Source organism: Lathamus discolor, chromosome 5 (assembly GCF_037157495.1).
Source record: "Lathamus discolor isolate bLatDis1 chromosome 5, bLatDis1.hap1, whole genome shotgun sequence".
Lineage (NCBI taxonomy): Eukaryota > Metazoa > Chordata > Aves > Psittaciformes > Psittacidae > Lathamus > Lathamus discolor.
Genome location: NC_088888.1, coordinates 16899551 through 16923893, shown reverse-complemented (window position 1 = coordinate 16923893; position 24343 = coordinate 16899551). Strand labels below are relative to the sequence as shown.

The window sequence follows — 24343 nt, the reverse complement described above, 5'->3', positions numbered from 1 at the left end:
TCACAGAAGCTAGAAATTTGCTTTGCCATTTGAAGACAAACTGAGATCTTGACCATTATGTATCCAAAATACTGTCATGAGACTCAGGTGAATTAGAACCAGAGTCACTTGCATGATAAATAACCCTTCCTCAGACAAATGGAAACTCCCAAGATCCACACTAGAGGAAAGACACAGAAGGTTGTGTGAGCTGTGGTCTGACTGGTGAATTTGGACACAAGCAGTCTGTCCTTATTTACACAGGAGCTGATGAGAAGCCTCTTTGGGAATTTGTAGCTTGAAAAACTAATTCATATGTCCATTAACAAAAAAGGATTGAATTTATGAGAGGACAGAAAAAGAAGCCCATATATCTGCTTTCAGGGAACATCGCATTCCTGGGCAGATTACTAAAACATGCTCAACTAGGATATTCGTTTTTAGTTTATCTTAGTGCTGTACTTGAACAGAAAGATCAAAGTACTGTCTCTGAAGATATTCAGTTTTCTAAAGCCTGCACTGACATGTGGCACACCTGGAATGAGGTTGCAGCTACATGTTCAAGTAGCCTCCGTATTTGTAGAGGTATTTCAGTACTCAATCCAGCGCTCAGGGAACTTTTCTTCAAGGGCAAGGGGATTGGGGCATGCATCCTTGTGTGCAGACAAGTCTGAGTGCAAACATTTGTCCTTACCAAACAGGAGAGATTGTGCTTAAAATAAGGCAGAACCATACCTCCATGGCTGTAAAAGCTTCATTATTTCAGTTGAAAAAGAAAAAGAAATGAGTCCCCTCTGTTAGAGTTACACAGCCATTTGTCATAGATGAGCCCTGCTCAAAGGAAGCAGGGCTGACATTTTACAAATCAAGAATCTTTCATCTGTATTTTTTTTTTTTCTCTTGGATTGATTTTTGTTTTGGAACTTCTCTAAACACTGTGTAACTTAAAAAATATTCTGACCAAACTGTACCATATGACATGCTATAAACATAAGATCTACAAGAGCTGCTTTTATTCTCTTCTGAAAGTCAGATGCTTTTATTTAGTGGGACAGGCTCACAGATGTTTTGGTGGATCTAATGCTAGGAAAAAAGAGATCCGACAATGTGATCCATGGTAAATTCTAAATAGGCTTTCTGTATGTACCACTACTACATGAACCCTTGAGTTCTCACATGGCATTGAGGTATTGCTGTGCTGATAGAAAGCAAAATCTGATTTATAATCTGCACAGAATCATGAACTAATTCAGTGGGTGTCCCCTAGGGACATAAAAAAAAAAAAAAAAAGAATGAAACAGTAACTAATCATAGAACAGAATTAAAACAAGGATCTATTTTCCATAAAGCCCCCAAGGAATTTTTACAGTCTCATCAGTTTTTGTAGTGTCAAACAGGGCATGTCTGTTGTGGTTAGCCAACATTCGCATATCCTTTTCATAATGCCATCCACGCCTAAAGTACAAGGGACCCCACATCAAAAATCTTCCAGATAATGCCTCTGCTGACTCTGCAGATATGGGTCTGCTCACTTCTGAGGTGTTGCTATCCCCTTGTAGTGGGGATAAACCTGCTTGTAGTGCAGCAGTACCAAAAGCCAAACTGACTTTGTCCAAACTGTGTCCCAAGGTCCAATCTCACCTCCAGAAGCTGATGAGTGAGGGGGAAATTCACAGAGTTTTCTTTCCCCTTAAGACTTTTCTCAAGTGAGGACTTGTGCTGTGAACCTTGAGTCTTTTTTTTCCTATGTGGCATGTGTGGGAGAGCTGTCAGCCCAGTCAGCAGCCTCCCCGGGTTACAACACAGGGATAAATAGCTGCAGAGCATTCTCTGCATTTCCTTGAACCAGCACTATTTATGGAGCCAAGAGAGTTTCTGAAAACAATAAGCCCCATGGAAAACCCTATTTTTCTGCCCCTTGTGAAATATTTCCATAGTTGGTGCCTATCAGTCATACATAGCCAGAGGCTGAAAGGGGTGGCCAGGTAGGTGGTCTTATGTTGTTTGGGTTTGTGGTATCACAAAGATTTAATCAGGGATCCGCAGTGACTATACTTATATTTTTAGAGAGGTGTAAAAACTGTGACACATCATTACTGTTTTTTTCAGCTCTTTATTTTCATCACCTTAGAAGCTTCTAAGGTAAAGCAGCTATTTCCACTTTGGTCCTAATCCTCCCTGCAAACCATTTGGGCTGTCATCACTATACCTTAACATTACTCATTCTACACCCTTCTCTTTTTCAGGGAATATAGAGTTATCATACATAAGAAATTCCAGTGGCCAGTTCCTTAGGAACCTCCATAGTCTCAGCTCTGTAATTAAAAGCAGAATAAATTGTCAGGATTTCCACAACATGTTGGATATACAGCTCCTTTCAAAAGCTGAACCACCAACTCTGCTCATGAGAAAACAACTCCTGACAACTTTGCCACACCAGATAAAAAGCAGTATTAGCTTCTGTATTTTGGAAGCTCTGAAATACTGAGAATGGAGTCCTGGGATACTTTAGCCGGTAGAAATTTGGTTATTTCTACTGCAGCTGATACAGCACCAAATTTAACATCAGAAGATTTTTTTAAAGGAGAGGTTTTATTTTGTGATAGCAGTTGTATAAGGAAGCAGTAACAAATTTTCACCACTTCTAGTTTCATTTTCCCATGTGAATTAATGTGTTTCCCAAATCAATGATAGATTATCCAGTTACCAAAGGTTTAAGCATAAACCAAACCATTCTGAAATTGGGACATCTCAGGACTAAAGTAACTTCACTGACTCATCATGAATTCCTCTTTTTAATACAGTAAAATGGTATTTGTTAAACAAAAAATTCCGTTCACCAGTGCTCAGATAAAAGAAAAACATATTTTCTTATCCACAGCTAGTTAGATAAATGCAATGAGATAAACCACATACTTGCGCAATCTCTGGATTGTATGGAGTAGGTTTTCTAAACAAATCTATTAAAAAACTTAAGAAATGAGAAAAGGAGTTGGTCTGGAATAACTGATATCGCCAATTGCTCTTTAAGAGAAAAAATTGTTTCCAGGGAAGTCTTGAAGTCTTTTTGTTTGCTTTAGTGGAAAGTTCATGAATTAAAATTTATCTTCCTGAATCTTGTCTGCTGGGGATGAAAAAAAACTGATAAATCACAAAATTAATGAAACTGTCCTATTCATACTAGCACTCAATAAGGTCCACATGAATTAACTGACGAAGTAGGTTGAAGTGGCTCCAGCAAAAGTTCCACATACAGGTGTGAAGCACAGATGGAAAATCCACTATTTTAATATATGTGTTATGGTTAGTTAATAAGCTATTGATGCATTTGCCTTTATAACTAGCTGTATTTCTGGTGTCACATAAAAATGTTGCTGGCACTCACTGGGAATGATCATATTACTTGTGTCTTAAAGATTCAAGTTACAGAAAAATAAATACAACTAAAACCATACTTCAGACCATCACTTAGCTGCTAGTTCCATGTTTCTCAGGAATGCAGTGGAAATCATTTAAGAGCTCTTTAGCCTATTTTAAGCCATTTGGTAGTGCTGGTTTGTGCCTCTGCAACTGGATAGTGGATAACCAGTTCACCTCAAGTGGAAAATGCCAAGCAATTGGAAGAAAATGAGAACCTGCCAAATTATAAGAAACTTAGGGGTTTTTTTTGCTACTGAGTCTCTCCAGGAGTTTCAGTTTCTCTATTGAAGGTATATACAGGTATCCTCTGTAGCAGCATGCTATAAGCAAATATAAACGCACAAGATGTCAGCCATTTTTCAGGAAGTTGTGTTACAGGGAATGTCTGAATTGTGCAGGTGACCATAGTACAGAAGTATTTGAACTAGGTAGTTAAGTTCCACAGTTAGAAACAGTTTAGCAGTGACAGCAGAGAGCTCTACTATAGCTAATTATACCATTTAAAAACTTGCAAGAGCTTTGTCCCACTTCAAGGCAGATGTTCTGGAAGAACTCAACCAGAGGGTAAGCAGCCTTCAATAAGTATAAATCCTTCTGCTTTGAAAAGGAGGTCCGTGTTCACACAACCTCCTTATAGCTCATTGCTATGGATGATACTGTTTAATCCTAGGTGACTCCCAAAAAAATAATCCTGGCTGCGTTAAAAATGATAGAAATTCTGTGAGTGGAAATTTGGAGCAAATGGAACCAATGGAGTGTCTTTTCCCTTCCTCACTCAAGCAGTCCCCTGTCATCACTTCTCCTCACATATAAATTTAACTTAAATTCCCCTGACAACAGTGTTACAATGAAGATGGAACTGTCATTCTGCAGAATTCTTATAAGCACAGAAACAAAAATCTCTTGGGGGGAGGAGGGGCAAGAAGTCAAAAGTAGATTTTATGTCCCCTTGTTGCACTTTTGTGTATAAAGATTCATTCTCTTTCAGGCAGAAATTATTTCCATATATCTTTACGTATCAGATCATGAGTGTGAATGATCTTTTATCATCTCAAGATGTTTTATCAGCTACTGGATCTGCCGTTTTTCAGTCATTTCAACTACCAGTTATTGATCCTCCATCACATCAGTGGAATTTATGAGAGGAGGAGCACAAAAAAGAGCAATATCGCATCTTGAGGGAAAGAAGACACCTGTCTGAAAGAGCTGGCTTTATTTTTGAAATGGCAGCTGTTTGAAGCTGTTGACATATTGGGAGTGTTGGAAATTCTCCTAAGCCAGATGGATTAGTGATCTGGGTTCAGGTGAAGTGGTCAAAGGTGCTTCATAAATGACATTTCCCACATAGCTATCACCACTACATACTAGTATATGTAACAGTTATTTCATAACATGTAATTGAGTTATTTTGGATAAGTCCGACACAGGTCAGGGGTATGTACTTTTCTACCATCTTCCTGCCCTTTTGCCACAGCAATCACAGTAATTTGAGACATTCCTACTACTGTTCCTAATTGAAATAGAATGTGCTGAAGGCAAGATGTCTGGGGAGGGGTGTTAGAGAAATAGCTGTTCCAGTCAAGAAATCACTTGAAGTCTTTTTTCTCTCTGTTATTTCCTGTGACCTGAATACTTTGATCAGATTCATGGTCATGTTGTAAGGAATTTTCCAAGGACTAGAAATGAATTAACCAAACAAGAACTGGAAAGGGGAAAACCAAGGAGTTTCATCTAATCACGGGAAATTTATACTTTTCGCTTCTCATACTCTATTCTGCTGCATTTTATTTACATTATCATATAAGTTTCTAGAGGACAAGTAAATTTTAATTTGATTTAAAATGGAAATAATGGAAAATAGAAAAAGCTTTCTCCCTCCATGCATGCATAAAACAAAATTTGTAATTTAGTCGAATGAATAAGTATAGAAATTGAAGACATGTTTTTTTGTTAGTCTGGACTGGACAGATACCTCTCAACTATCTTGTGTGGTCTAACTGCAAAGTCATGTTTTGTCTTATAGTGTGCTTCCACATCCCTGATGGTTCTTGAAGTACATTTCAGAAGTACAGGTCAGACACCCAACTTGCTCATTAGCCTCCACTTGTGCAAAATCCGTCGATTCTCTGTCATGGATTGTCCTTCCCTAAACAGGATGCAGAGGGGTTTTTTTGGGAATAGTTGCCTCTCTAAATTTAAGCTTGTTAATGCTGAGTTTCTAGGAATAAAACTTAGTTGTTAAGACCTGTCTGTAAGTAAGTGAAGATAAAAGCTGAGGAAGCTTCTGACAGGAGTGCAATACCATATATTAATTTATGATCCAGACCACTCTCTGGTTTGATGCTGAACGTAGCAGTTAGTGAGACAGTTTATTCACAAGTGGTTAGTGAAGATTCCCCTCTCTGGTCCTGAATTGGCAAAACAAGGCAGTTTTTCCAGTAAACTTTACACCCAGTGGGCTAGAAAGCAAAATGACTGCAGTCAAAGGTGTGTGGCACAACATAGAACAAACCAAAAAGTCGCTATACATCATTTCAAAGTCATGCATCTATAATGTAGCAACGTTCTAGGAAGATCTTGTACATCTGCTGTTGAACTGAGAGGAGATGTATTTTCACACAGCTGTAATGAATAGTTTAGAAAACTTAATTTTATGTCTTAAATGAATTAGATTCTTTCTTTTTGTATGATTTTTACTACTTGAAAATAGTACAGAGAATCTACTGTCTGTCATTCCAGGATTCAGTTTCAAACCATGTACCAGCAGGAAGGTTGTAGTTTTCAGGAACGTGCCTTTTACTGCTTTTACTACACAGGTGACAAAAATCGTTAAAACCTCAGCCATTATTGTTCTGAATTATTTGAGTATAGTAAATAATCTGTGATGAAACAATTGCTAAAACAACTATTTACTTTAGTTCAAAACTGCAATAAACAATTGACACATTATATTTCACATGCTAGACAAGGCTGTTTTGGCAGAATGTAGTAATATATTCTGTGGAAACTGAGCAATACTTAAACTGGTACAGATAACAGACTGCTTTAGGCTGAGAATAATTTTGGGAATAGGATATTTAAAGTAAAAAGTATATTAATTAGGCTCTATTTGACTGTTAGTACAAACTATAGTTAATCAAGCTGAATTAATTTAATTAAACCTCCAGCTGACAAGGGTTTCCAGTTGGCTGAAGTTTTGCAGGGCCCATTTTGTATATGCCAGTAAACTTTAACTTCTTCTTTGAGCTGCTGACCTTTAAAAAGGTTCCCCATGTGATCATATCATATACAGTAGCCCAACCATAGTCCTGACTGATGAAAAGTCAAGAAGTTCTGTCAACTTTCAATGTTAGTAACACTTCAGGGAGATTTTTCTCTGTGTTTCTCAAACAAAACCATGTTTGGTGAGCTTCCTTTTCTTTGTATCTCTTTTATGGATCTTGAATTATTAATTGCATATACAGTGAAGCTGGCGGAGTCCAAGAAGATATTCTGCACTTCAGACAGGTTGCAACTTTTTCCATACAGAATGGTATTCTAAAAGCTCAATTCCATGCTATTCAGTGGAAACATTGTTCAGTTATGAAGAGCCAAATTTGCTCATACATATATACACATTTGTATAATACATACGGATATCTATATGCATGTATACATATATACATCTGTATATATGTATACGCATGTATTTTATATTCTAGAAGTCTGTGTGAAAGTCCATTCTAAGGAGCTGTTATAAAATTGGAATCACTGGTTATTTTGTTTACCATCAAGCCCCTCAAGATTCTCCCAGTAAACAGAGATTTTAATTGATTTTTACTGTTAAAATCTCAAACCTCTCTTTACGTCAAAAAGTGCTTGTGTTTCTCATTGGAAAAGGCATGCTAATGGGACCAGTCACACCATGAAGCAGTGTTCTCAACGCACAATGTTACTAGCTTGCTTAATTGCATGAAAGGGTAGACTTTGTCTAAGCAGAGGTTTCAGGAATTTATTTATCTCCAACACAAAAACATATCTAGTTAAGGAAATATGATATGTATGTGTCATGGTTTAAACCCAGCCACAGAGCTCATTCACTCACTCCCCCCCCCCCCCTTCTCCCTCTTTCTTTCCTTTCACCCCCCACCCCGACCCTCCTTGCTCCTGGAGGGATGGGGAGGAGAATTGAGAGAATGTGACTCCCACGGGTTGAGATAAGAGCAGCCCAGTAACTAAGGTATAACGCAAATCACTACTGCTATCACCAATGATAATAATGATAAGAGAAAATAACAAGAGAAGAGAATACAATACCACTCGCTGAACGAGTTCAACCCCCCCGAAGAGAGCCCGTGCCCTTCCAGGGTAACTCCCAGTTACCTCCCTGGGCATGACGTGCTGTGGTATGGAATACCTCTTTGGCTAGCTTGGGTCAGGTGTCCTGTCTCTGCTTCCTCCCGGCCTCCCCTTGTCCCTGGCAGAGCATGAGACTCACAAAGTCCTTGGCCAGAATAAACATTACTTAGCAACAACTAAAAACAATCGGAGTTATCAGCTCTGTTCCCAGGCTGAAAGTCAAAACACAGCGCTGCACCAGCTACTAAGAAGGAGAAAAACTGACTGCTACTTGCTAAACCCAGGACAGTATGGCATGCTGGGCACTGAATTAAGTGCCAGAAACATGGGTGTGTTTTACCGGCTCTGTTTCTGGTTTGTTGGGTTGTCTTTTTTACCTGAGGCAGGTCATCTTGCTCTTACATACCCTGATTTCCTAACCCATTTTCAATCTTCTTTGTTTACTCAGGATGTCTTTCTTTCAAGGAAAAGATTACATTTAATTATTTCTTTGAATTGTATACAGCACTTTATATCCCAGTGAATACCTGTGAGCACTTTGATAACTACACTATAAAATCCTTACACAATTGTTTCTTCTATCTCTCATTTTAACCTTTAGTGTTGAATCACACTTGGTGTTAGCAGAATAAAACATGGGGTTTATTATTATTTATTGCATTTCCTCAATAAATAGCTCAAGAAAACTGCCTTCCAAATATGCAATAGCTACAAGGTGACGATCTGCTTGGCAACCAGGCACACGGGAACGTGTTCAAAAGCTCTTAACAGGAATCAAGTGCTAATTAAAAGAGGAAAGCAATGAATGCTGCAATGATTTTGCCCATACATTTGAGAAAGGCCAGGTGAAGATCCATTTAAACTGTATTTCTCAGGGCTACTATAAGCAGAAAAAGGGAATATATATTTAGCCATCTTCTCAGGTGGGTGCTTAATAGTGATAGGCTTCATGTCTCAGCTGTGCTCCCAAGACTGTTTTAGCAGTTATATAATATGCATACATATGAGAGAGGAGTGTCTGGCACCCTTGTTTTTTTTCCATCTTCTAACCAACTGCCTGAACCTTAAGCTAGAGTCAGGTTTCTTCTTGGCTGTACTCCTTCTGGACCATGATGCTAGCATTTCTGGCTGCACTTCAAGAGAAAGGGTGGAGAACAAGTTAACCAGAATACCTTACGGCCTGAGCACTTCATTAACATGTGAAAGTTTTGGGTTCAAGCATTCCCCTTGAAGAAAGCATAAAACTCGTAATTGCTGGATGAGTTAGTGCAGTATTATGCAGAAGAAGTGATACTGAAGCATCCAAGTGCTTGCATGTTATAATGTCTAACTTAATAGAATGTTAAGGTGGAATTTTTATGGCACTCTGTCTAAACTTGGACTACAACAGAGTACTATGCAGGATATAGTCCAGGGTTGATACTCCAGATCAGGCACTTTCAATCATGCAGGGCTAAGTGCAAAGATCATATATAAATATATAAATATATGTGTTAATCTTGTGCATGTGTAAAAAAAACCCCAAACCAATCATGGAAGACACTAAACCAATGATAGTTCATGATTGGTTATGATCATTTCAAAGGAGATAATAGTCTGGGAAGTTTTGCTGTAATTGTGTTAATATTTTTAAAGTAATGGAACAATACTTCAGAAAGAACAGAGATTTGGATAAGTTAAATGTTGAAATAATATGACTTCCTGATGACTGATTATCTTTACCTTCAATAATTTCACAAGTATTCTACCTTTACAAAATCTACCAAGTTTATCACTACACGACTAACACAGTTTCATTCCTTCTACAGCTAGCTAAATCAAAGCAAAGTATTTGTACAAATGCAATCAAGTTCCCTAGAATTATTTCCAATCTACAGTCATTATCAATATAAGATTTAAAGTTCTGTCATGGTCAGGTAGATAGAATACTAAGGACCCAGTACTGCTACATTTGCACAGACCCATTGTTTAGTCTGAGAGCATCATACCAGAGTGTCACTATCACTATATTTTAGTAAAGCACCTGTTCAACTGAATCGGGCTCCTTTAGATGTGAAGGGGAGAGGTGCCACAGGTACTTTTGTATTTGCAATATCTACTTTAGCTATGTTCCACAGGTCATAGTGTCCTGAAGCCATAACAGAAATAAAAGATTGCTGGCAGGCATTACTGAAAGTATGAGAAATGTGTCCAAAGGCTTACTCTTTATTTACACACCTAAACATAAATAATCCCCTCATGTATCATTTTTACCCACAGGCTAAAACACACAGTTTTACAGAAAGGTCATATTTGTCCTCATGGTTTGGAAACATAATCTGTCTTTTAAGGTTTGTAATTCATTGTGTTCAGCCTGTAGATTTATAAATCCCTACACTTTAAAAGAACTAAAAAAATTCTTAAGATAATTTTTATTTAGATAGAGCAAGTATTAAATCTGATATAAAAGGAGGTCCACTACAGTGTTTCTATAAACATACCAACACACACACATTTCTCATGTATATTTGAGAAGGTACAATTTGATATTTGAAAACCCAAGACATTAGAAAAACTGGCAAACAAGAACTTAGTTTTTCTGAACACAGGTGAGAAGTGTACCACCTTTACATGCACCACTGAGAAGAATGTGGAATTAATATTTACAGTTGTGTTGAAATTCGGTATCAGAACTCATTAAAATTTGAAATTGATTAAAACAACTGTTTAATTCAGTTTAAATCTCTTCCTTTTACATATTCGTTTGTCAGTCCAGAATGCTGCAGGAAGTGTATGTTTGCCTAAATGATTTATAACATCAGGAAGCTGAGGTACTGTGGACGAGATCTGGGTAAGCATTCAAACTGCTGGACATTTAATCTACGTAGGCATCTGATTCCAGTGTATGTATAAATCTTCTGCCTTGTTTTCAGGCTGCAAGGATAAGGAGGCTGATTTCAAGAGAAAACTCTGGGTCTTTTCTTTGCATGGAGAATTATACAAACATAGTGGTGTTGGCTCAGGACTGTGCCTTTCTGCAGCAGTGGTGTTATGGTTTAGAGAAGTGAGTCTTGTCAAGGTGGCATCTGCTCTAAAAATCTTCCTTGGACCATAACAACTAAGATACTTGACCAGTCTAAACCTAAATCTACTGTCATATCAGCCTAAAAGCAAAAAACTCCTGTTCTGGAGAGGCCTAATCAAGAGAATCAGGCTGGTTGTTTCTAAATACATTCCCTCTGTGACCTACCACACCTCCTAGTACTACAGAATGGAAATCTGAGACGTCCATTGGAAGCTCCTCATCTACGTTACTGTTACTTCAGTAAAGCTTTCAGTGCAACAAGGTCTAAAGAAAGCTAATCTTGCTGAACAATCTAAAGAAAGGTAAATAATACCATTTAATTTGAGGACTGATACAAATATTACATAGACTTCAGCCTGACAAGAAACTACTATCTAGAGGAAAGATTCAACTTGGAACTGCTGGAACAAGTCCAGAGGAGGGCCACGAGGATGATCAGGGGACTGGAGCACCTCCCATATGAAGACAGGCTGAGGAAGTTGGGGCTTTTCAGCCTGGAGAAGAGAAGGCTGCGTGGAGACCTCATAGCAGCCTTCCAGTACCTGAAGGGGGCCTATAGGGATGCTGGGGAGGGACTCTTTGTCAGGGACTGTAGTGACAGGACAAGGGGTAATGGGTTAAAACTTAAACAGGGGAAGTTTAGATTGGAGATAAGGAGGAAATTCTTTCCTGTTAGGGTGGTGAGACACTGGAATCGGTTGCCCAGGGAGGTTGTGAGTGCTCCATCCCTGGCAGTGTTCAAGGCCAGGTTGGATGAAGCCTTGTGTTGGATGGTTTAATGAGAGGTGTCCCTGTCCATGGCAGGGGGGTTGGAACTAGATGATCTTGAGGTCCTTTCCAACCCTAACTATTCTATGATTCTATGAACTTGAGGCAAAAATATTTTGATTTTCAAGTTATTTTAGTAAATGGATTGGTATAGTCTAGAATACTCTCATCTAAGTCTAAGTATTTATAAACCTCAGATGATCCTGACATTTGGGGAGCCTAGTCCAGTGCTTTACTTTTTGTTGGTTTATGACTCAAGTACGGAATTGAACTTTTCCAAAAGTATCCTGTGTGAAAGCAGAACTCAGTCCAGAAATTACTTTCTCCCTATTCTTCCATAGACATCCCATATGAATTTGGTAAGTTGTTTAGAGTTTATTCCTGTGTTTGGGGCCCTGATTGGATCTAATGTCTTAAGTTTTCCAGTGCCCTGTCTGGTTTAGACCACAGACTCCCTGGACTGTGGGTTGCCTTTTTGGATAAATCTCTACACAGCATGCCAGCACAACGGAATGTGATTACTTGTCTGGAGATCTTAACATAAAAGGATCTAATATAGGAGACATAATACCATGTCATATCATATCAAGAATAGGAGGTAAACAGAGTCACCCTATAGCACTCAGTATGGAGAGCCTGTAGGGACCCTGCAGGGACCCTGCAATAAAGAGGGAGTATAGAAATGGACAGTAGTTTCAGGTTTTCAAGAGCTACAGATTTATTCCTTCTCCTTAAACAGCCAGTAAGCAGGATAAATAGAATGAGGGCCATAAAACAAAAATGTTCTTTTTAATTGGAAAAAAGTGATAAATTAGCTGCCCCTTTAGGATCAAAGACACTATTAAAAATGAAAAATATTATTATTGTTATGGTAAGGTTTTATTAGTAGCATTTACCAATAGTCCTTCTCACTGGAGAAATTGCTGTAAATACCCAGATATCTTACAAGCAACTATTTTGTTCATATCATCACATGGCTGGCCAAATATTACCTTCTGTTGCTCTTTATTCTATTTTATGCTGTAGAACTTACTTAGAAACTGTTTTTTCAAACAAGGATAATAATATGTGCTCTGGTATATGGCTGAGGGAGCAGTATAGCTGCTAGTATTAGGGAAAATTTACATCTGTAAAATCTTGAGATTCCACTTACCCATTCCTCTCACTGTTCACTTTCAAGTGCTTAATAAACCTGAAAAATCTGTCTCCAGAAAGTCTGAAATATAGTAACCATGCTGCACCTCTTTCTCCCGTCCCGTCAGTTGGCTATATTTGGTAGATTTTGGTAGATGCCTCCAATTTCATGTTAGTCATTCTGCAAAGCCAATGAGACAAATTAAAAGAAAACTGTTAGCCTAGTCCCAGGCATAGGCTTAAATCAAGATAAAACAGTAGGTTAAAAATAAATTGCATTTTTGAACTTCAAATTTCCTTTATAGGAAAGACAGACTTAATGTCATCAATATGCTAATGTCCAAATGTCATTTGTTTCCAGATGCAGGACTTAACATTTGTTATCATTAAGTTTCAGAAGGCTCCTGTTGGCCCATTTCTCCATTTGTCTAGGTTTGTCTGGATGGCTGCTTTTTCCCTAGATTTTATTGACTCATCCATTCAATTTGGTTTCATTTGCAAGCTCAGTGAGCATGCACACTTACAGCAAGTCCTTGTTAAAGACAATAAACAGGTCAGGTCCAGGAGAGACCTCTGATGTACCCATCATCAACCTCCAGGCAGGGTTGGTCTATTATCCACATCCTTCAATGCTTGATTAATTAGGCAATTTTTTCACTCATACAGTTATCCACTTCACAAGACCACATTTCCCTTGTTGTAGTGCTAAAGGATACTCTTGTTTCCCTTCAGCATCCCTTTGACATCTTCATTTAAGCTTAACTCATTTTTGCACTGGAACTGCTTCATGAGTTTTCTGCTTAGACAAGCTGGTCTCCTGACATCTACTTGCCTTCCTGTGTATTGGGGTGGACCATTCCTGTGCTTGGAAGATATTGTCATTAAGGATCTGCAAACTTTTCTAAGTTCCTTTTCTCTTTGAAGCCTCCTTCCATGGGATCCTATCTACCAGTTTACAGAATAAACTTAAATCTGCTGTCTTGAAGTTCAGTGTTTGTAATCTGCTACTCTCCTTCCTCAGGATCTTGAGCTCCTATTTCATGGTCACTGCAGCCAAAGCTATCACTGATCATTACATACCAACTAGTTCTTCTTTGTTAGTGAATAGCAGATGCTGATGTGTCATCCTTGTTTGGCTCATACAGTACCACACCTGCTTGCATCCTGCCTTGTTGCTCTTCTGGCAGTTAACAGGGAAACCAAAAGGCCCCAGAAGAATCAGGGCCTGCAATACAGAGATTTCCTGAGTTGTTTAAACAAGGCTTCATCTACTTCCTCATCTTAAGAAAGTAGTCTATAACAGTTCCACCACAGAGTCACCTATGCTGGCTTCTTCTTTGACCCTGACTCATAAGCTGGCAACGAGATTATCATCCATCTCATAGAGGAGCTCTATACATCCAATTTCCTACTTCACTTAAAGAGTGACATTGCCATTTTCTTCCCTGTCTCTTTGTGCTAAATATTGTGTACCCACCCACAACAACCTGTCAGCTATATAAGCTGTCCACACCACATTTATCCCAGTGATGGTGTAATCTGGTGACCACAAGCAGAGCCCTAGGTCCTCCTGCCTTTTTCCCCGCCTGTGGGCATTTGCATACACCCTTGGGGATGGGATCCTTTTGCCCTGTTTCATCACTTCTAAGGACTGTCTTGTACACATTGCCCTGATATCACCCTAATGAACTAGCTCAACAGTAAAACTAGGTAAGGTGGCCAAAGGAAAGCTAAAATAGGTAGATCAAATACAGATTGATAGAGATACAGACAGATATGGATGTTACAGATTTAGATAGCTCTGTGTGTGTTTTCCAAATGAACACCTGAAGACAAATTCAAAGGCTAACATGGCTGAGTACCCTCTGAACATTCAGGTACTGTGGAATGGGCTGAGGACAGAAAGTGTAAAACTGCCCTACAAAGCACGTAAGAGAAGACTGATAACTTCATGTATGGTTCCCAGCTAGCAGATGTTTTTTGAATAATACTTACCTCTACAATTCCTAAAATGAATTCCCATTAGACAGTCTTGTTGATGGGACACAGAATCATGTTGTAAATCATAAAGCAGACTTCTTCATGGTAGCTTAGTTTTCCACTGAAGAAGATTTTTGTTATTTTCCCCTTTCATACCATGCAAACTCTACAAAGGCCACAGACAACTTTCTCCTTCCTAATTAAAAAGCTAAGTAATCCAATGTCATTAGCTATGACAGTTTTTCTGTAGTTGAAAATATAACTAAGATCAGTATTGTTAAAAATGCATGGTCATTGATGCTTTTAAATTATTGCATTTTTCTAAAAATAATCTATTAAAATAAATCTCTGAAATGTTGATACTGTGCACGTAACTACCTAGCTGGTCTGTATCTTCAGCTTAACCTTTAATCAGGTATTTAAACTGTATGCACCTGCTTCTTTCACAAGCCCCTGCAGCTGATTTCAATTGGCTAAAGATAGTTGTGCAAGACACAGTGTAGTAAGCATATTTTGCTTTATTAAGGTTTTTATCTGAAAATATTTTAAAGGGTGTGCTTATCAGTCAAGAAGAGAATGCAGCTTCTGGCACACAAATCAAAAGTGTCAGTAACAGAAAGTTAGTGATCAATTGAATTTAGTTACTCTGCACTTGCAATGGAGTATTGGGATTGAAATGGCAGAAAAAAAGGATAGTAACGGGATGATCTTTTCAGGTCATACCCTCTGGTTTTATGAAATGCAGATACTGAGTACTCATCAGAATTAATAATGTAGTGGCAGCTCTTTATAATTTTGAGTGTATAAGCTATCTTTTATGCACTAAAATCACAGGATGATTAAAAATGAAAACTTTGCAGGCAGCAATATGGCTTGTAATCTTCTTCTACTTGCAGTACTGGATTTGCTAACTCCCCTTGTTTTATTTTTAACAATGTTCTTCGACGCTAAATAAGTTAAAAGTATTTTGTCTTTTATCTATCTGTCCTTACTATTCTCACAGTGAAGTCATTAACCATGAAATTAAGTCTACAAGTCTAGTTCCCAAGCAGAGGGTGTGTGCGATATGAATAATGCATTGCTCATAACTCAAACTGAGTCAAGTGCACTGTCTATAGATATGACTGCAGAAAACATGCAGTAAGAATAAGAAATTCTCACCGTGGCCAAGTTGGCTATCAATGGAACTAAAACTGTCATCAGACATGACAGGTTCATGACTGCATTTCTGAGTTATTCCCATTCCAGAATAATAACTGTAAACTGAACATTAAACATTATTGAAGCATTTCTCCTCTTCATGAAAATGAACAGTGTTCAGTCTTACCACAGCCTGGTATGAATGCCAAATGTTTTTTTCTATGTCGTTTGTAACTTATCTTCCACCCAAGTGATGTCTATCCCTGTTCAGCATCATCATCTCAGCTACTGAAGAAAGAGCAAAAGAATTCCTTGGTTTACCCAAAAAGTGGGTGCCAGTGGCAAAGGGCTCAGTCACCTCTGATTTGCTACTGCTTTTGTGAACATTTGGATTACTGAAATGTTTGTATTCCACCTAAGTGGTGTTATCAGCTATACAGGAACCTTGCTCTAAGCAAGTTTATCTTGATACATGAAAGTTAATAATCAACTAGTTATAATACATCATGGACGTATTCAAGGCCAGGTTGGACGGTCTTGGGTGACATGGTCTAGTGTGAGGCATCCCTGTCCATGGCAGGGGGTTTGAAACTGGATGATCTTAAGGTCCTTTCCAACCCAAACCATTCTGTGATTCTATGATTCTCTATTTCAATTTGGTAAAAACACTATTATTTTCTTTAATTGCCAATCAATTGGTTTTGGTTTTACAAAAAGAATGTTCAAAAATTCTGCAATCTATTATTGTACATCTTAAATAGAAATGTAAGCTGTTGTACATTATTTTTCCTGTGTTTAAGCAGGGCTACTGATCAAGCTGATTCAGATAGCTCAGGTTACATCTTTTTGTCAACATACAACTGTCTGCTGGCCATAAGCACAGCCCAATCAGACCGAGGAGACAAAAATGTCTTCAGCTTGATGTTTGCCTCATTCCAGCTTTCATCCTCCCTTTGCATGAGCTAGCAGTATAACATTCCCTCATCCCTTTCACGTTATTCATTTTGTATAAGAAATGGAAGGCTTCATACATGAAGCCCTAGAGCTCCCTTCAGTGACAAACGGAAAAACCATCATCATAAAGAAAAGGAACTGGAAGTGTTTTGGGGGTTCTTTTATTTAATATGGAGTTACAGAGAGAAAGATTACAAGCGAATACTGCAGGCAATTACATCTATTGGTAGTAAGAGACATTAATATTGATGAGTTTTTTTTCCAATAATGCAAAACATGAAGGAATTTACTTAGAATCAAAAAGCTTTCTCAAAATCTTCATGATAAGGTGATATTGAAACTTTTCAGTGCCTATCCTACCATGGAACAACAGGGGTCTTGGAACAAAAAGTATGTCATCTCATAAAACACTCAGCGCAGTCAGGTACCAGATCTGACCACTGTGCATGATTAGAGTATAAACAGATAAAAATGGTAACAGTAATAGTTAGAAGCCAATTCTGAAAGTCTTCCCACTTTTGTTTTGTAAACTAGAACCTCTGGACATGCAGTGTAGAAGTGGGAAACAGCAAAGAAATATTGGTATCTTGCCATTAGTATCTTCTCCGTTTATCATAAGCAAATTATATAGAAATCCTTCCTTGTTGCAGACTATACATGTTGTATCCTGATCTTGCTATTATTCCTTATTTTATTCAAGCCAAGGAGGATTGCTTTGAATATTCAGTTGCTGGAAACCATTATAAAATGTCTATAGCTAATATTCATGCTGCCTAAATGAGTTTCTTCACTTATTAATCGATAGAACACTTTCATATCTTTAAGTATCTTATCTTAAACAATCTTACACTTTTTGGAAATGCCAATAAGGTATGAATAGAAGTGGAGTCTGGTTTAACATTTATACCTGTGCTATAACCCTGAGATGATACTCATGCTGTCTCCCTAGTGCTTTTTCATCTCCTAGTATCTTTTCAATTAGAAAGGGCTATTAGGATTATATCATTATTATGATTGCCATTCTCCATTTGCTGCACAACTTCTATACGACATAGTCACGTATAAGATCTTTGTCTTAGGGACAGTGTTGGAAATATTTCCAAGTGGCAATAGTAATTCATGAAGCTGCAAAGCATACACTCAGATTGAAGGCCAAAGGCTTAAGTCAGAAAAAGGTATATTACTGTTTGCCTACCAGTAACTGCAGTGACATTTTTAATTTGATGACCTCGAAGTTTTCATTAACTTTACACTAGATTTTTACACTAGAAGGTAGAAAAAACATCACCAAACTGGTGCGAAAGCAAAATACTGTAAAATACATGGAACTAGAAATTATTAAGAAAAACAAAATAGCCTTCTTCCCCAAATAGTTTCTGTATTTCCAATTACAGAGCTTCAGCCTATTCTAAACCTTTTTGTAACACAAAATTAAACACTTTTCAGACAGCCTCTGCCTGACTCTAAGACGGGTGCTTTTTAGCATGGATGTGGTACCTTTTCTATATGCAGCTTCAGGAGCTTTTAACAAACATTGTAATTATAAATCTATCTAAATGTGAGCTGGGATTACTAGTAATAACACAGTAAGACCTTAATTCATCTTCTTTTTTTTATAGTCTTTCCAGGGGAAAAGGAACTTGATAGGCTGTCTTGTACAAAAACAAATGGGAAACAATGAAGAGATTGACTGCTGTTCCTTATCTGAAAATTGAGTTTCAAGTGCTAAGAAGATTGAAGCTTAGAAGAAAGGATTGAGAATAAAGCTGAATTTTAATTCTCCTTCTATCTTCCATTTTGATCCCAAATTTCTGGTCTTTTAGATTATTTGAAATGAGGAAATCAAAGCCTGATATCATGCTAGTGGCTTGGATAACAAAATAATCCAAATATAATAGAGTAAAGAAAAGCATTGTGCCTGGGAAAATGTAGCTTAACTCAGCACATACTTTAGATATTTCTGTCTCCTGCTAGAATTTGGTGCATAAAAAAAGAGGAATCTTGAGCACTAAGATGGTTCCTTTATTTTTTATTTTTTTTTTTTTAGAAAGCAGTAGTAAAGAAGCTCGTTAATATCTGGGGCCTGAGGGAATAGAAACTGTCATTCTGTGATTGTAGTGTTTTTCCATTCAAGTTAGTAGGACATAAAATAAATAGATACTAATAACATGAACTAACAGAGTTTTACATACTTTTTTATAAGTTTTGAGCTTTTCTCGTATTGTTTTGTTTTCTATCAATTGATGAGACATCAGTCAACCTGTGGTGTTCAGAAGTTCACACCATTTAAGCACAAGAAAGTACATGTCCTTAAAACTACCTCATGTTGTATGTGTGCATGACCATGTAGATGTGAAACCATCGGCTAGTCTCTGCAGAATATAATATTACAGGGCCACCTAACAGATACATAGTGTTCCCAGCCCGTGTTGTGAACTTTGTGAAAAACAACCTTGAAAAAATGCTGCTTCCATTTCTGCCTCCTGGGAATTTTGCCATTAGCAGCTTTATGAATCTTTGACAAGGAAAAGCTGGTCCCTTAGTGATCTTGCTTTAAAGTAAAAGAGAGAGAAAGAGAGAGAGAGGGAGAGGCCATATATATACACCTCTTCCTGATCTCCTCAGCTTTAAACAGGAATACATGTGGATGATGTGGAATAGATGTGGTTGGGAATGAGGCATAAAATGAAAATGTATGTCCAGTGCACAGAAAAGAGGGCCTTTCACTGTTCTGTGTGTGTAGAAATCAAATTGACAATAAGTATCCAGATTGAATAAAAGCCATCCTCCTGGCTGTTTAAATGTGGCTTAGCATTATTAATATTTCTTATTGCCCAGCAGTGACTCAGAAAATGCTTTTCTACTACTAAAAAACAGTCCATAATTTTAATGAGACAGAAGAGTTGGTTTGGTGAATTCCAGCTGTGTTTTTTCTTGATTGCTGAACACAAGAGAAAGTACAGTTTCTCTGCAGGTAAGCTGTCTTTTTCTTTCAATGAATTGCTCCTTCTCTTCCTTTCCCCTCCCTTATGACAAAAGGCAGCATGCCTGTCAATGTCTGCCAAAGGAACAGAGAAAACGCTGCTGGGAATGGCAGATGCAAAGAGAACCACAAATGCACAGCACTCTCCAGATGCATGCCTAGCAGTGGTGTTAGTATCATGACTCCAATCAACCATTTCTTCCTATCACATCCTCCCCACACCTTCCTTTTTTCCCCTGTGTTGTTCTCAGGCCAGTGGCTGTGTGTAAACAGGATGTGGGAGCTGTACTGAGATATATTCAAGTTCTGTACACCTCTGCACCTCTGGCTGCAGCGTGCATCCTGCCTGGAACATCTGCTTCAGATAAATATAAGGAGAGTTCAAGCTGTGCAGAACTTCACAGCCTGGAGTTCTTCAGCTGGTTTTGTCTTGTCAACCTTATTTTTTAACATTAAAAAAAATATATGGAAAAAGCACTTTACTTCATGGTTTTACTTTACATGGTTGGCAGTGCAGGTCTGAAAAATTGCCTCTGGCCATCCAGCTAAAATGGACATAGGGCTTTATAGCACATTCACACAGAAAAGACTGAATTCCAGCTTACAAACTGAAAGCCAAAGTCATGGAAATGCTTGCTGCTTTCCAGCAGACTCTGCTTCAGGCAGACCTATCCCAGCTGCCATGCAGGCTGTCTCAATTCTTTGCACTGTGTCCCCTAACTGCTCTGCTCTCTGCAGAACGGGGTGGCTCTGGCAGGAGAACTGGGGCACATTTATGTGACTGCTAGCTCATAATGGGACGTCTCTGAACATGAGAGCAAATCTATACTTAGAGGTTCTGGGAACACTCTCATCTAAAATGGAAACTTAGGAGTTTCTATGACCAGGTAGCCCTAAGTAACACGCAGCAAGTGCATCTCTCCTTGACAGAATTTAGACACGTCGATCTACAGCCATTGTCACAGGTATCTAAGTAGACAGCCTGACTTTTAATGCTAAATCTTCTGATATAGAAAAAAAATGAATGTTAAAATAATTCAATGTTAAAATAATTCAGTGTTAATAAAAGGTACAATGTCCTTACTCATTCCAAGAGTAACAGAGATGGTAGTATGTTAGGACTCAAAATACCTGTACAGCCACACTCATAGAGCCTACGGACATGCACATTCAGCAGGCTGGCTCCATTCCCAGTAAAAGCGGTCATCAGGCTGTTGCTGCCACTGAGGAGGGCATAAAGGCTCACCTTTATTTACACCTGAAAAAGGAAAGGGAACCCTTTTCCACTTCTGGAGTTGTCACTTGTTCCCCTCCTGTTCTGGGCTGACTTCAAATATTTCTTGCTGTCCCATTCACGGAGTATAAGAAATCAATTCTGTCTACAAACCTGAGGAGGCTTTGAGACAGTACTGCCTCCACACACGTACACACGCAGAGAGACAGACACACAAATGAGTTAAACAGGAACAGAGATCCGCATATAAAGGAGACAAAGACTCAAAATTAGAAAACAGGTAAAAATTAACAAACGTTAGCAAATCTCATTTCTACTTTGACTGACTTAAGAATAGATGTTTTCAGAGATAATACAGGTTGACTGGAGACTTTAATCAAGCCTCCCTTTAACTTCACACATGTCTCTTGAGCATTTATTGTTGGAAGCTCCTGTACAAGTATTTTGGTCCTTTTACCTAATCAAACACAGCTATCTGCAGTGTCACTGTCTCCATCTGGCTTAACCATCTATTCCACCTCGATAGTGAACAAAGAGAAACAGTACTTCTGGGGTACCATTCATCTCTTATTAAAGTAGATCTCTAATAAATCAGTGAACATTGAATTAAGTAAGTCTACCTTCAAGGTGCCTGCTTCCTCTAGGGACAAAAGCCAGACATAGGTAGCTATGTAGAAAACCTTTTAAAATATTTTAGATGGCTGTTAGAGTTTGTGGTATTAATTTAATCAAATTTTTTGAGGAAAAGAAAGATTCTCAAATAAATTAAATAAACTCGAAATACTGTAGATTAAATGAACCTTTTTTTATACCCTGGACTCACAACTAGTCTTTCAGGTGCTTTTTGTAGTTTAGTTTGCTATCATTACATAAGGCTTTCTGAGGGAGTGCTACTTTAGTTTTTTGTTTTCTTTTTTTTTCTGGTAAAGAGAGCCACCAAATAAAGCACCCAGTGTTAGCAAGGGTAGATTCGAAACTTTAGATCCAAAACTACAACAGTCCTAGTCATGCAAAAGTTTTCTGTAATATGTAGCGACCGCAAAGGTCACACCATTTTTTCCACAGAGGAAGGCAAAACATCAGTGGGAACATGACATTTCAATTGATAATAACACTGTAAGCTGTGATTTAATCAGGTACACTTATTCACCTGAACTTCCTAAGAAAGTGTGGGTGATAAGACCACGATACATAGCATACATACCATGATACATAGCATTTTTAGGTTGTCCCCCAAGTTCCTCAAAATGATTATTCCGTTACATGAGGATCAGAGTGGCCAAGTCAAATATGGCGATGCACTCTCTGAGCCTTTCCCAATAACCAATGGCGTGAAACAAGACTATGTTCTTGCACCAACTTTATTCACAATCATCTTCTTCAGCATGATGCTCCAAAGGGCTATGGTAGAACATGACAAACAAAATGGCATAGCTGAGAGGAAGCAGGGCTGCTTGCTCCAGGCCCAAACTGTGCACGGGCCTCAAGCTTCCCCTCTACCTCATGTAGGAAAGGAGGCGGTTAACCCAGGAAACTGGGAATTAGTGACAAAAAGAAAACAACAAAAAAAGGAGGAAAAGGAGAATTAAAAGCAAGGGGCTTCCTCATAAATCTGTTGTCCCCACGCAGAACCACTTTGCTGTCCTGCAAGAGGCTAATGAGGAAACACACTTTCACCAGAAACAGCCAGCTGACGCACAAGTAAAGATCTCTACTGGCGCTGCCAAGAAAAAGCGGCGGGTCGTAGTAGTAGGGGACTCTGCTTTGAAAGGGACAGAAGCACTCGTCTGTCGGCCTGACCCAGTCTCAAGGGAGGTGTGTTGCCTACCAGGGACACGGATCAGGGATGTTACAGAGAGGCTGACTGCTCTAGTAAGTCCCATGGACTATTACCCGCTCCTAGTGATCCATGTGGGTGCTAGGGATATAGGTAGTAGCAGACTGGGGAACATGAAGAAGGACTACAGAGGCATGGGAGAGGTGGTTAGGGGCTATGGAGCTCAGGTAGTCTTTTTGTCAATTCTCCAGGATACAGGGGAGGACCTAAAAAAAGCTAGGAGGATTAGCCAGGTTAATAAATGGTTAAAAAGGTGGTGTCATAGTCAGGGGTTTGGGTGTCTTGAACACAGGACTGAAGTTTGTAGGCCAGGTCTACTGGGGGCTGGTGGAGGAGCAGTTTTGGTAGGAGGCTTGGCAGACTGGTCAAGGAGGCTTTATACTAGATGTGTTGGGGGAGGGGGGCATCATTCCATCCCTACACACCCAGTCAGTTGCCAGAACCTATAATAAATGCTCAGAGCAATGTGGAGATATTTCAGCCACTCCAGCCAACGAGCCGGCTTCATTTGGAGCTCGTCTCAGATGCCTCTATACAAACGCCCACAGCATGGGGAACAAACGAGGAATTAGAGTTGTGTGCACGTCTATGGGGGTATGATATAATAGGCATCACAGAAACATAGTAGGGTGGCTCCTATGACTGGAGTGTTGAAATGGAAGATTACAGGCACTTTAGGAAAGACGGGACTGGCAGGCAGGGAAGGGGAGTTGCCTTTTTATGTTAGGGATAGACTGGAGAGTATGGAATTCTGTCTGGGGACAGGTGAGCAGTTTACAGAGAGATTGTGGGTCAGGGTTAAAGGGAAAACAGCCGTGGGAGACATTACTGTGAGGATCTGTTAGAGACTGCCTGATCAAGGAGAACCTGTGGATGAAGCACTCTATAGACAGATAGGAAAAGCCTCACGCTCACAGGCCCTTGTTCTCCTGGGTGACTTCAACCATCCTGATTAACTGTTGGAACAACAGCACGGCCTGGCACAAGCAATCCAGGAGGTTCCTCGATTGTGTGGAAGACAACTTTCTTCTGCAGTAATAGAGGAACCAACAAGGAGAGGTGCCATGCTTGACCTCGTGCTCATCAACAGGAAAGGGCTGGTTGGAAATGTGAAGCTCCAGGGCAGCCTTGGATGCAGCGATCACGAGGTGGTCGAATTTGAGATCCTCAGGACAGTGAGAAGAGCATGCAGCAAGCTCACTGCCCTGGACTTCAAAAGAGCAGACTTTGGCCTCTTCAGGAACCTGCTTAGTAAGTTTCCATGGGATATAGCCCTGGAGGGCAGGGGGGCCCAAGGCTCTTGGTTGATATTAAAGTATCACCTGCTACAAGCTGTCATGGTTTAAACCGATCCACACAGCTTGTCCACTCATACCTCCCTTTTTTGATCCCTCTTTCTTTCCTTCCCCCCTCCCCCTCCCCACTCCTGGAGGGATGGGGAGGAAAATTGAGAGAATGTAACTCCCACGGGTTGAGATAAGAACAGCCCAGTAACTAAGGTATAACACAAAT

General features: G+C 39.1%; 1 long non-coding RNA gene across 1 annotated transcript in view; it reads right to left on the bottom strand.

Moving 5' to 3' along the window:
- LOC136014832 (uncharacterized) overlaps nt 1–24343 on the bottom strand; it is a 172045-nt gene that overhangs the window by 60260 nt on the left and 87442 nt on the right. The window contains exons 2-3 of the long non-coding RNA XR_010612895.1: nt 20892–21018; nt 12811–12884 (exon numbers count right to left, since the gene is read on the bottom strand). This is a non-coding gene — a long non-coding RNA (uncharacterized LOC136014832). The remainder of the gene's footprint in view (nt 1–12810; nt 12885–20891; nt 21019–24343) is intronic.